Source organism: Mesoplodon mirus (assembly GCF_964341445.2).
Source record: "Mesoplodon mirus genome assembly, chromosome: 5".
In the NCBI taxonomy this organism is placed as follows: Eukaryota; Metazoa; Chordata; class Mammalia; order Artiodactyla; family Ziphiidae; genus Mesoplodon; species Mesoplodon mirus.
In genome coordinates, this window is record NC_138980.1 from 70760103 (window position 1) to 70772191 (window position 12089).

The 12089-nt window shown below is 46.0% G+C and overlaps 1 protein-coding gene across 1 annotated transcript in view; it reads right to left on the bottom strand.

Annotated features, from left to right (window-relative positions):
• Positions 1–12089, bottom strand: part of SMAD5 (SMAD family member 5) — a 107365-nt gene that overhangs the window by 57149 nt on the left and 38127 nt on the right. The window contains exons 2-5 of the mRNA XM_082623996.1: positions 10426–10473; positions 9736–9806; positions 3204–3311; positions 2303–2452 (exon numbers count right to left, since the gene is read on the bottom strand). The gene's annotated coding sequence lies outside the window, so the exon portion shown is untranslated. The remainder of the gene's footprint in view (positions 1–2302; positions 2453–3203; positions 3312–9735; positions 9807–10425; positions 10474–12089) is intronic.

Consider the following 12089-nt stretch of genomic DNA (forward strand, 5'->3'; position numbering starts at 1 on the left):
CGGTAACAGTAAAATTAACTTCATAGAATTATTATTTGGATTAAATGAATAGAGACTTGTTAGGGACTTAGAACAGTGCCTGGCACATAGTAAGCAATATTTAAGCGCTTGTTTTAAAAACATATATTTTCATACAGATGGCCAAAACCACAGGAAAAGAGGCTCAACATCACTGTTATTAGAGAAATGCAAATCAAAACTGCAATGAGGTATCACCTCACACCATTCAGAATGGCCATCATCAAAAAGTCTACAAACAATAAATGCTGGAGAGGGTTTGGAGAAAAGGGAACCCTCTTGCACTGTTCATGGGAATGTAAAATGATACAGCCACTATGGAGAACAGTATGGAGGTTCCTTAAAAAACTAAAAATAGAACCACCATATGACCCAGCAATCCCACTACTGGGTATATACCCAGAGAAAACTGTAATTCAAAAAGACACATGCACCCCAATGTTCACTGCAGCACTATTTAAAATAGCCAGGGGCTTCCCTGGTGGCGCAGTGGTTGAGAGTCTGCCTGCTGATGCAGGGGACACGGGTTCGTGCCCTGGTCCGGGAAGGTCCCACATGCCGCGGAGCGGCTGGGCCCGTGAGCCATGGCCGCTGAGCCTGCTCGTCCGGAGCCTGTGCTCCGCAACGGGAGAGGCCACAACAGTGAGAGGCCCGCATACCGCAAAAAAAAAAATAGCCAGGTCACGGAAGCAACCTAAATGCCCTTAAACCTAAATGCTCTTAACGTCTCCGCTGAGCTACAGTAGTTGTGGATTTTGTCCATACTCTCCAATCCACTTTCTCCTGCTTCCTTTATGGTACCATTTCCTTTCTATTTTAACCACAGGACCAGACACCCTACCCCAGAGGTGGATACATGGCCCAGGAGGGTTACCATAGTTCCCCGCTAACCAGGCCACTGTGATTGGTTCATAGAAGAGCATATGACTCAAGCAAAGGAACAAGTGTCATCTCTTAGACTGATGTATGGATATTGAGAGAGAGGAGCTTTCCTTCTTACTGTCACCCTTGCTAAGCTAAGGGTGACCCTGAGGCTACCAGGGGCCATCTTGCCACCATGTAGAGGGAGTTTGCTTGAAAATGAGGCCAAAAGAGAGAATCAGAGCTGAGATAGAGAGGAGAAGACAAAGCCCTGACAAAGTCCCTTCATCTGGCTGTTTCTGAAGCTCTACAGATCTCCCTTACACTTCCCAATGACATTACCCTATACATTCTGCTTTAGTTTAAGCTAGTTATGTGTCTGCCACTTGTAACGTCTGCCCTTGGCAGTATAACTGGATTTATCAGGTCCAAATGTAACTCCTGATGTTTTTCATTCTTCCTCCCCAACCTGGTCCTTCTCCAATCTTTGCCATATCAATGAATAGCTCTATCCACATAGTTGCTCATACCTGGCAGTCGTCTGCGATAGACTGGATTATTGTTCTAAAATGTCACTCCCTCCTTGTTGTGGAAGGAGTACACACTATACATCCATACCATTTGCCATGTGACTTTGCCATAACTTCCTCTAGAAAAGGTGGCGTATACTTCTTTGCCTCTTTGATGTTGATTTTGGCCATGTTGACTTTGGACAGTAGACATGACATGAACATAAATCTTTAGATGTGCTTGGTAATCTGGCTTGGTCTTTTGTGTTTTTGCCATCTACCATTAGAAGAATAGACCTGAGGTAGGCATTGGTCCAAGGAGGATGAAAATACACAAAGAGCAGAGCTGATCCCAACCCACAGCCTGGAGCCTGGCTCGACAGACCTGCAGCCTGAAGCTCAGCTACCTAAGCTGATTCACAGACCCGTAAGTGGGAAAAAAAATGTTTGTTATGGTATACAACTGATATTCTGGGGTTGTTTGGTATGCTGTAATAACCAACTAAAACATTCTTTGCTTATCCCTATCTCTCACCCTCATTTATTTATTCATTTGTTAACTCCCTCTTTTAATAATGTGACAGATGTTTATTGAATGCCCATTAGGCATCAAGCATAATTTTGGTCACCAGGGAAAAAAATTGGGGCACATTAAATGAAACAGACAAAAATCCCGGCTCTCATATAGTAAACAGATAATTTTTAAAAACATGAAAACAAGTAAAATTTGGCATATCACATGTTAATGAGCACTCAGTAGAAAAATAAAACCACGAATGGGAGTTGGGGGCCAGAGTACTGGGATAAGGAAAAACAACGGCTGCTGTTTGGATGGAGTAGTCAGGGTTCAATCAGGTTGTCCTTCTACTTCCAATCCAGCATCAGGCCTCGTCAGTTCTACCTTCAAGCCATACCTTAAATCTGTCCACTTCTTTCCACATCTACCAGCCACCAATAGTCAGGTCCACGTCCTAGTCCAGGTCACTCTCATTTCTCACCTGGACTGTCATCTGCTTCTACTCAGCCTTGCTCCAATCCCTTGATCACCCAACAGATACCACATGCTGAAAATGTAAATGAGGTTATGATAATTCTCAAAGTAAAGCTCTTCAAGGTCTTCCCACTGCATTTAGGATAAACCCTCTACCACGGCCCCACCCCGAGTGATGTAGTCCCTGCCATTGCCAACACTCTCATATGTACCTTGCCCACACTGGCCTTCTTTCTGTTCTTCACACACCACGAGCTACTCCCCAACTTAAGGCTTTATACCTGTGCTTCCCTCTGCTTGTTCTCGCTCTCTACCTTGGTAACTTCTGAAATGCCCTGCCCACCACTCCTCACCTGTCTCACTCCTTCTCACCAACCCAAGTCTCAGGTTAAAGGTCCCTTCCTTACAAAAGCTTTCTCTGCCACTCCACTCCACCTGCCCCTCCACCCCTGTGTACACTTCCAGAGCATCCAGCTCTTTCCCTCATGGGACTCTCTTCTCACATGTCATGACTTGATCAAAGTTCATGTTCCCCACTGGAGTTAAGCTCCTCTTCACAACTGAATCCTCAACACTTAGATCGGGGCCTGGAGTGCCATAGGCCCTCAATAAACAGTCATTGGATTTTCTCCTTCAATTTTGCTTTTACATTTACTCCTAGTAAAATCACTTTGTTTGCATTTAACTTTTTAAAATTTCCTAATCAAATTTTAATATGTAATAGGGTATCATTCCCCCCACCTCCCAAGCAAAATCTCAGCCCTTAGATTTAGGTTTCATTCATGCATTTATTCATTCAACTTAAATATTTATGTAGTACCTACTATGTCTCTGGCACTGGGCCAAGTACTGGGACTACAAAGGTCTGCCCTGATGAAGTGAAGTTCATAGTCTCCAGGGGGAATGTTTGGTTGTCTTCTATCTTCAAGATCCTTGAACATTTGATGGAAAAATCAGAAACTAGAAAATCAAAATCTGTCATTTCAAAGCCATAAGCCCAAGTATTTACAATGGAGGAGATTTTTCATACTTTGAGGATCTCTTCTTTTGTAAAAAGCTCCCCACATATCACAGACCATTCAATCAGGAAAATGAAAAACAAAGACCCTTTTCTGAAATGGAATTTTTAGTGCTAAAGGGTTAAACTATTCAGTTTGATTATTTGAAAGGCTGTTACAGAGTTGCATCCCTCTAGACTACATCCCCTGAAATGTTTCATTGCTAAGTATGGATTTTTTAAAAAATACTTTAAAGTTTTTTAAAAATATTGCATGGTTTTTAGAAAAATTCAAATTATAGAGAAAAGACAAAAAAAGTAAAAGTTACTTGAAATCACACAAACAGAAATAACCATGATTAATCAGTTGACGGAAAATCTTGCCAGACATCTCTTCATGTGTACAATAAGTTAATATTGATCAAACACATACTTTATGCTAAGTACAGAACAGTGTGCTTTATATATTTTATTAAATACCACAGAAAATTTACAATGTAGTTACTATTGCTAACACCGTCATCCTCCTTTTTCTCAATGAAGTAACTAAGGCACAAGCCATTAAGTAACTAGCTGTTGTGAATGCACATCTTTCTACAGCCTGCTTGGGGTTATAACTCCCAGAAATGTTTCTGACTCCACTTCGGCGGAGGGTGTCTTTTTTAAGCACTGATGTTTGCAAAAATGCTTTGTTGATCATTGAAAGATATAACAGAATCTGGCTGAAATATTCTGTACCTAGGCCCCTATCCTCACTCTGTGCATTTTATAAAATCTTGCACTCTCTGCTTTCCACGACCCTGTGTCTTCTGACTCCTCCCACTATGCCCCTGTACCACCTGCCTTTCCCATCACTAAGCTGGTCTCTGCTGTCCCCACTCCCTCCAACATGCCATCACATTCCCATCAACACACTCCTGCTTTCACAGTAACCTCTGTAGGGAATGGCCCCTCCAACACCCTGTCCTACCTTTCCTTCCCAGGCCAACTTAATTGCTTCCTTCAGGAGGCCTTCTTGGTCCTCCTGATCTCTCACGGATCTTCATGTGATTCTTTTTTCTTTTTTTTAACATCTTTATTGGAGTATAATTGCTTTGCAATGTTGTGTTAGTTTCTGCTGTATAACAAAGCGTATCAGCTATATATATACATATATCCCCATATCTCCTCCCTCTGGCATCTCCCTCCCACCCTCCCTATCCCAAAGATGCAGACATAGAGAATGGACTTCATGTGATTCTTGACCCTATGAGAGGTGCATAAGAAGGAAGAGATATACAATGTAGAGATGGTGGGAGGTGAGAGGTTTCACAGCCACTTTACAATAAGGAAATGGAGACTCAGAGAAGTGAAGTCAATGTCTGAGTTCAGACAGATTGTTCGTAATGATACTAGAATTCAAATCCAGGCGTGTCTGACACCCAAACTCCTGCTCTAACTACTACGCACGCTGCCTGCTCTCTTGACTCACCGGCATTGAAGTATTCTTAACTTTTGCACTGCAACAAAATGGTTCCTGTGACTCATGATAATAGTCAGGGAACCACAATATACTCTCTGAACTGAGCTGGAAAACAATCTCAGTTACTAAATAAAAGAATGAATGAACAAATAGATAAACGTGTGGATGAACACAAATGCAATTTCTAAACTGAATGTGTGGCATTTGGTGATGGTGAAGTCACACAGAGCAAGTGGGCCGTAAAACTCTGTGTTTATTCTAACAGTCAGGTAAGGGCCCTGAAGGAACAAGCTCAAAAGGCCCTGACTGAATGGAGTTACTGTTCCAACATGTTTATCTTGAAGTGTAGTGAAACCTATTAATTCTATTTGTATAGTGACTAATGCCTCTGTGGATGTATCGTTTACAATATGGTGGCATTACTAATGTGCCACATTAAAGGTGATTTGAACTGATGAATCAAATCAGTTAAGCTCCTCTAAGCCAACTCTAGCTACCCGAAGTCATGCGGTGTAATGTTTCCATTGCACGGAGGCGCTGTGCTAAGTGGTGCAGGGGGGTTGATCTCATCTGTGTTGCTTCCACAAACCTGTTTTGGTAAGAGTGCTATCGCATTGTGTGCTAAAAACCAGAGTTCAAACGATTTAAAAATGAGGTAAGACGTCAACAAAGACGCCTGCCTTGAATGTGTCATGGATGGAGTAGTGGGAGCCCCCTGCCAGGTCATTCTGCCAAAAATGCAATGTCTGAGCTCCAATGTGGTCCTGCCTATGATGCCTCTGGAGCAAAAACCATCTGGGAATGCTTCCGGTTTTCAGGACCACAGGAAAGGAGTCCACTTGTCATACAGGTTAAAATATTTATCTCCTTTGCTTATGATTGCTGGATGAGTTTCTATTGTATGCCAGGCACTATAATGGTAAGGAAAAGGTCCCAAACATTCCTCTATTTTTTTCATGAAAAATAAGGCTATTTGGAGATAAAGATATCAGTGGAAAAGAATACTCGCCTCTCTCCTTGACCCTCCTTCCCTATCTCTTCCTTCAGTCAGTTGTCTCTTCTGATCTCTGGCTTCAGGATTGAAACCTACTTTCTGGTCCATTTATTCACTCAACAAACAGTTGTGGAGGGCTCGCTATGTACCAGGCCTTGGGCCAGACGCTGGGAATTCCTTAGAGAGCAAAACCAGGCAGGGCCCCTGCTCACATGGGCCGTAAACAAGCCAGGACAACAGGCGTACATGGCTCCCTTTCCAGTCTGCCTAAGATGGACCCAAAACACTCTTTTATTCTTCTGATCAGCACTGCCTGAGCTAAACTTTTTTATTTTTTATTTTTTTAAATTTTTGGCTGCATTGGGTCTTTGTTGATGCATGCAGGCTTTCTCTAGCTGGAGCAAGTGGGGGCTACTCTTCGTTGCGGTGCACGGGCTTCTCATTGCAGTGGCTTCTCTTGTTGCGGAGCATGGACCCCAGGCACGTGGGCTTCAGTAGTTGAAGCACGCGGGCTCAGTAGTTGTGGCTTGTGGACTATAGAGCACAGGCTCAGTAGTTGTGGCTTGTGGGCTCAGTTGCTCTGCAGCATGTGGGATCTTCCTGGACCAGGGATCGAACCCATGTCCCCCTGCACTGGCAGGCGGATTCTTAACCACTGCGCCACCAGGGAAGTCCCGCCTGAGCTAAACTTTTAAACTGCAAATTTTTTTCCTCCCTCTACACATCTCATCATCACACATCTGGAGTTCATTTTTTAGGTCTACAAGCAACCTCATGGACATAGATACACTCACATCTTGCTTGCTTTTTTGGTTTTTGTAACATTGACATAACCGCAAACAAATTGGAGTAACTAAGGCACCCAGATACCCAGGCACCCACACCTTCATTGACTCCTGAAAGCTTCAGCACCTGGGGAGCTGGCGATTACCACTGACTCACAAACAGGCCATGTCTTCACTGGGCTGTGATATGTCATGTTAAGGACCCCGACAGTTCTGGAACTACTAGGATGCCATGAACAATTGGAGCAGCAGGCTAACGTGCCACAGCTATGTGAGCATATCAGGAAGAAAAGAGACTAGACACAGGTCTTTGTGCTGCGTGGTCCCTAGCTGCTTGCTGTAGAGACTCCTAACAGCCTTAAGAATTAACTAAAGAAGTCCTTTTTTTTTCTACTCAGCACACTATGAGGACAAACACACAGAGAAACCCATTCCTCATCCTCATACTAGGATTGTTCTTACTTCTTAAAATGGAAAGGAAGGGATGGACATGAATCACCAGTGGTAAAGGAGGCATATTGCAAGGCTATGGTGCAGCACAGTGTGGCAGGGGATGTGGTTTCCTCAGCCACAGAGTCACTCTGTTCCCAGGGCTACCAAGGCTGGGTTATCCAGCAGTCTTCTAGAACAATAGCTCAGGGCATGGCTGGGGATTGAGCCAGCCCTAGAGTGACCCTCCTTTACTTTTTTCACTTTTCCAGAATTCCTGGTAGTTAGACTTCTCAAGAGAAACTCTGCCATCACCAAAAGTCTGCCATCACCCAAAATGAATTCTACTGGGTAGAATTTCATGCCAATCCTCTTCAAAAAGTATTGGCTTCTCCGCATCCAGAGCATTTGCCATTTGGCAGGGGCATCAGACCTCATCTGGGCAACCGTAGCCAGAGCTATAAGGCTGCTTCCACTCAAACCACAGGGCACAAGTCACAACAACCTCTCCAGGAATGAAGTGGCTCAGGCCACTTTCCTGACAAGGTTGCTGTGGGCATGGCAGACACCCTGGGCTCCCTGGACTCTACCACTGCCAACCCAGCACACAAAGTAAGCGCCAGGGGATCTGCTTGGTACAGACAGCTTCCTCCATAAAAGACATTCATTGATCCATTTATCCATCCAAGCATTCATCAGACTTTTACTGATAGCCTACTATGCAAAAGGCTTTGTGACAGATGCCACAGACAGTGACCAAAAACAGACCAGTCCCTGCCCACACAGATTGTATGAACTAGTAGGAGAGACAGGTATCGATCAAATAACCATGCTGTATAAAAAGGAACAAGGACCAAGGAGCACACAGAACCAGGGGGCAGGGAAGGCTGCTCTGACAAAATGGTGCTTGAGCTGAGATCTGAAGGATGAACAAGAGGCAGTTAAGGGAGGGTGAAGGTCAGGTGGGGATGAGTCAGGGGAAAGCCTTCTAGGCAGAGGAGGGAACAGTGTGTGTGTGAAGACCCCATGGACAGAAGGAGCGTGGTGGTAACAGTGAGAAACTGAGAGAAGACCAACGTTGGACACAGAAAGCCAGTGGGGCTAGGCCTGGAGAGGTGGGCAGGACAACCCAGGGCTTTGTAGGCCGTGGCTGGCATGTGGCATTATCCTAACGTGCTCCACATGTCAGAGCTGCGCCTTAGGTGGTTGCCTTCCCCAAGAAGAGACAGGGCTACTGGGGGGAAGGAGAAGGGAAGATGGGGTTACTCGAAGGACAAGCTCTCTACCAACATTTCAGGACTGTGACTTCTGTCCCACCTGTGGCTTCTATCCAAGGCCAGCCCAGACCCACCCCAGCTGGCACTCCTGGGGCTTTGTACCACCTTCCTGTTGTGGCCCCATAACTGTATGGACTGTGTCTTACCCCCCTGCACACCTACTGATGGGAAGGGCAGGAGTGAGATGGAACATTGGAGAGAGCTGGGAAAGTATGTCTGGGGCAAACGGGCCCCATGGACGACTGAGCCCCACGTGCTGCTTTCACCCTTCCAGGAGGCGTTAAATGTCACTTCCTCCCAAGGTGCGGGGGGAACTCCTCCATGACTCCTAGATGACAAGACATCCAGGAGCGCCTGTGGGAAGACTTACTGCACCTGGACTTATTTCTGTGGTGTAGGGAAGGGGTAGGGACACATCTGTCCAATTCTTTGCTGTGATGCCTGGTGTATAGTGGTACATTGCAAACCCACAGTAAATGTTTGTTAATTGAATCCTAATGCAAAACATACAAAAGGCAATTTTTTCTCTTATTACCTTGAGGGAAAAATGTGGGAGGAACGCCCCAAATTGACAGGGAAAACAATTTCATTTCTTATCCTCTGGGTTGGGGCAGGGTAAGTTCATTATAAATTGAAATGGGTTTGCAGCAACATGGATGGACCTAGAGATTATCATACTAAGTCAGTCAGAAAGAGGAAGACAAATACCATATAATTGCACTTATATGTGGAATCTAAAATACTACACAAATGAACATATCAACGAAACAGAAACAAACAGACATAGAGAACAGACTTGTGGTTGCCAAGGGGGAGGGGGATGGGAGAGGGAAGAATTGGCAGTTTGGGATAAGCAGATGCAAACTATTATATATAGGATGGATAAACAACAAGGTCCTACTGTGTAGCATAGGGAACTATGTTCAATACCCTGTGAAAAAGCATAATGGAAAATGATATGAAAAAGAATATTATATACATATAACTGAATCACTTTGCTGTAGGGCAGAAATTAACACAACACTGTAAATCAACTATACTTCAATAAAATTGTTTTAAAAATTTTAATGGATAGACAAGTCTTAGACTAAGCCAGGGCTCTTGTAGACTTTGCTCTCATTCCCTTATGAGACATCATTTTTTTGTTTGCTTGTTTATTTGAATTGTAGAGACCTCATTTATTTTGCCCTGGTCAGCATACCAGCAAAGGTTGGAGCCCAGACAAGTTTCTACTGTAGAGACTGGTCTCTTGACCCCTGTGTGTGTGTAGGAGTGTACTTTCCTCTCAGAGTGACCTAGGAAGGCCCTAGGTCTGGCTGGCTGGTCAGGAGTCAGCAGACTGGTTCAAGGCCATAGGGTGAATTCTGTAGACTTTTCCCTTATGAAAACATTGGAAATAGCACTTCACTCACCTCTCAACCTGGAGGAAAATTCTTGCCACAGTGAAATGATGGTAGAGAGGAAGGGCCCCTATGTGATGGCACTGTCCCCCAAAGAGAAAAGAAAGGTGCTCATTCACTCACTCTTTCCCTGCAGCCAGCACTTGGGTACTGGACCCAGGATGAGACTAGGTCACCCTTGCCCACTCTGGCCTGGGGAAAGGGACTCGGGTGCCTGCCTGCCCACTGGCACACAGCTTATCTGGAGGCCTGGGCTCTCCCTGGCCCTCTGCAGGGTGGACCCCATGCTGTGTGCAGAACTTTGGGTCCTTTTGCCCATGGACATCTTTCTGGTGAGAGGACCCTTCATCCATTCTAAGGGTTTGTGATCGCCAAGAGGCTAAGAATCTCTTATCTTTATAAAAGGGATTCTTTATATTTTATTTCATCTTCCAGAAACCCAGATGACCGTGGCTTCATTCTGGTCTGACTGTCTCAGACCATCTCCTCATAAGGAGAGCTGGCCCATGGTGGCCCACCGAATCCATGAGTGAAGCTTCCTATGGGGCTGGAAGGCGGTCTGCCTGGGAGATACCTGCTCCTTCGAAGCAGAACTCACAGAGAGGTGCTTTCTAGCCCCAGGCCAGGCCTTCTACCTGTGCCACTCCTCAGGCCAAACAGCTCCAAGATTCCAGTTCTAAGAAGGCATCTTCAGATACTCACAGCACCTTTGCTTTCCCAGGTGGCACTCTGGATCTGATGGACAGCTGGCTAGCGAGGAAGAGGCAGAGAGAAAGGGGCAGGACGTGGGTGGGTAGTGGAGGCCCAGGGGCCCTGAGAGAGTCCTTCCCATTCCCCTCTCATTACTCATAGCCTGGGGGGGATCAGGTCAGAGGAGCCTTGGAGTTTGGTCTGGGACAAAGGAAATAAAATGGTGGAGTGAAGCACTGGGCCAGAAAGAAGCATGTGAGGGGAGTGGTGGGGGGGGGCTTGGGGCTCATGAGGTGACCGTGAGGGCTCTGTGCAGCTCAGAGGAGGCTGGAGGTTGGGCGCAGGTGGTATCAGGAAGGGGCTGTGGAGCGTCAACCAGAGGGAAAGGAGCCAGGGTCTGCGAGGGCGAGAGGAAAGTTGGCAGAGAGAACCCCTGAGGCTTGGAGCGGGGAGCTTTTTGGGTTCAAGAGGAAAAGGGACTGGGCATCTGAGTCCAAGGGCAACAGCCTACGTTTCCTGAGGAAGGAAGAAGGCCCAGGAGTCCGGACAAGGAGTGCGTGGCCTTGAACCGGACCGTCTGGCATTTCAGCTTCCTGTCCAGTAAAAAGGATGAAAATTAAAACTAAACAGTCAAGTGTATATTTTTACCGTATTTACTATAGATCCTCTCATGGAGACTTCTCATTGTTTCTTAATTAGCAGGCACCTGAGTCAATTCAACTCTTAGTTTCTCTCTCAGTAAAGGATTGAATAGTAAAAGGAGGGATCCAGCCCTGCGAGGAATCCTTTGGTCTTGACCAGTTCACCCTCCATCTGCTTCCAAGAAAGATATTCAAGGGCTGTGTGTGTCTGTGTGTGTAGAGGGGCTCGTGGTGCTGGTAGTCAAGTGTATCTCCATAAAAATAACTTCTTTTCTCTCTCACTGGCCCCCTTCTCACCCCTGTCCACCCCTCTCCATCTTCCCTGCTGCCCCCCTGGCTTATGACGCCCCTCCACCCTTGTCCACTTCTACTCACCTCTCAGAGCCCAGCATCACTTCCTTAAGAGAGCCCTTCCCGATCCCCGGACTAGAGGAGTTCCTTCGTTTTAGGTTCCTGTTTAGAACCTGTTTCATCTTTCAGAGTACATATGTCCCTTTGCTATTATATACTCAGGATGCTGACTGAAGGTCAGTTCCCAGAACTGATGATCCCCAGTGTACGGTCAGAGTTTTCTAGACCAGCTCATCTGGAACCCAAATTTTAAGAATTAGAGGGTCATGAGGGGAAACACAAAAGTTTTTCTGGGGCCTCTGGGAGGAAGGGAAGAAGGAAAGAGCCGCCGTGCTGAGTTCCCAGCCTGCGGGATGGATCAGGTCCTAAGGAAGCCTCTCCTTCCCATCTGGCTCAGACCCAGATCTGCTCCTGAGGGGGAGCAGGCTCTGACCATAGCCTCCCTACATGCCAGCTCCGCGGGAGGAAAAAGGAGGGGGTTGTCCCTGCATCTGCGCCGGACCTCTGATCTGAAGCTGGTTGGCGTTTGCTGCCCTCAATGGGGGAACAGATCCTTGAGCTGCCTGTGCTCCAGGTCCAGCAAAACTTGACCTTTCCTACCAAAGATCCCACAGAAGAGCCTGAATCAAACCACCTCTCTGGATCCTTGACACTGCACTCCAACCTAGGCCGAATACCCAAAGG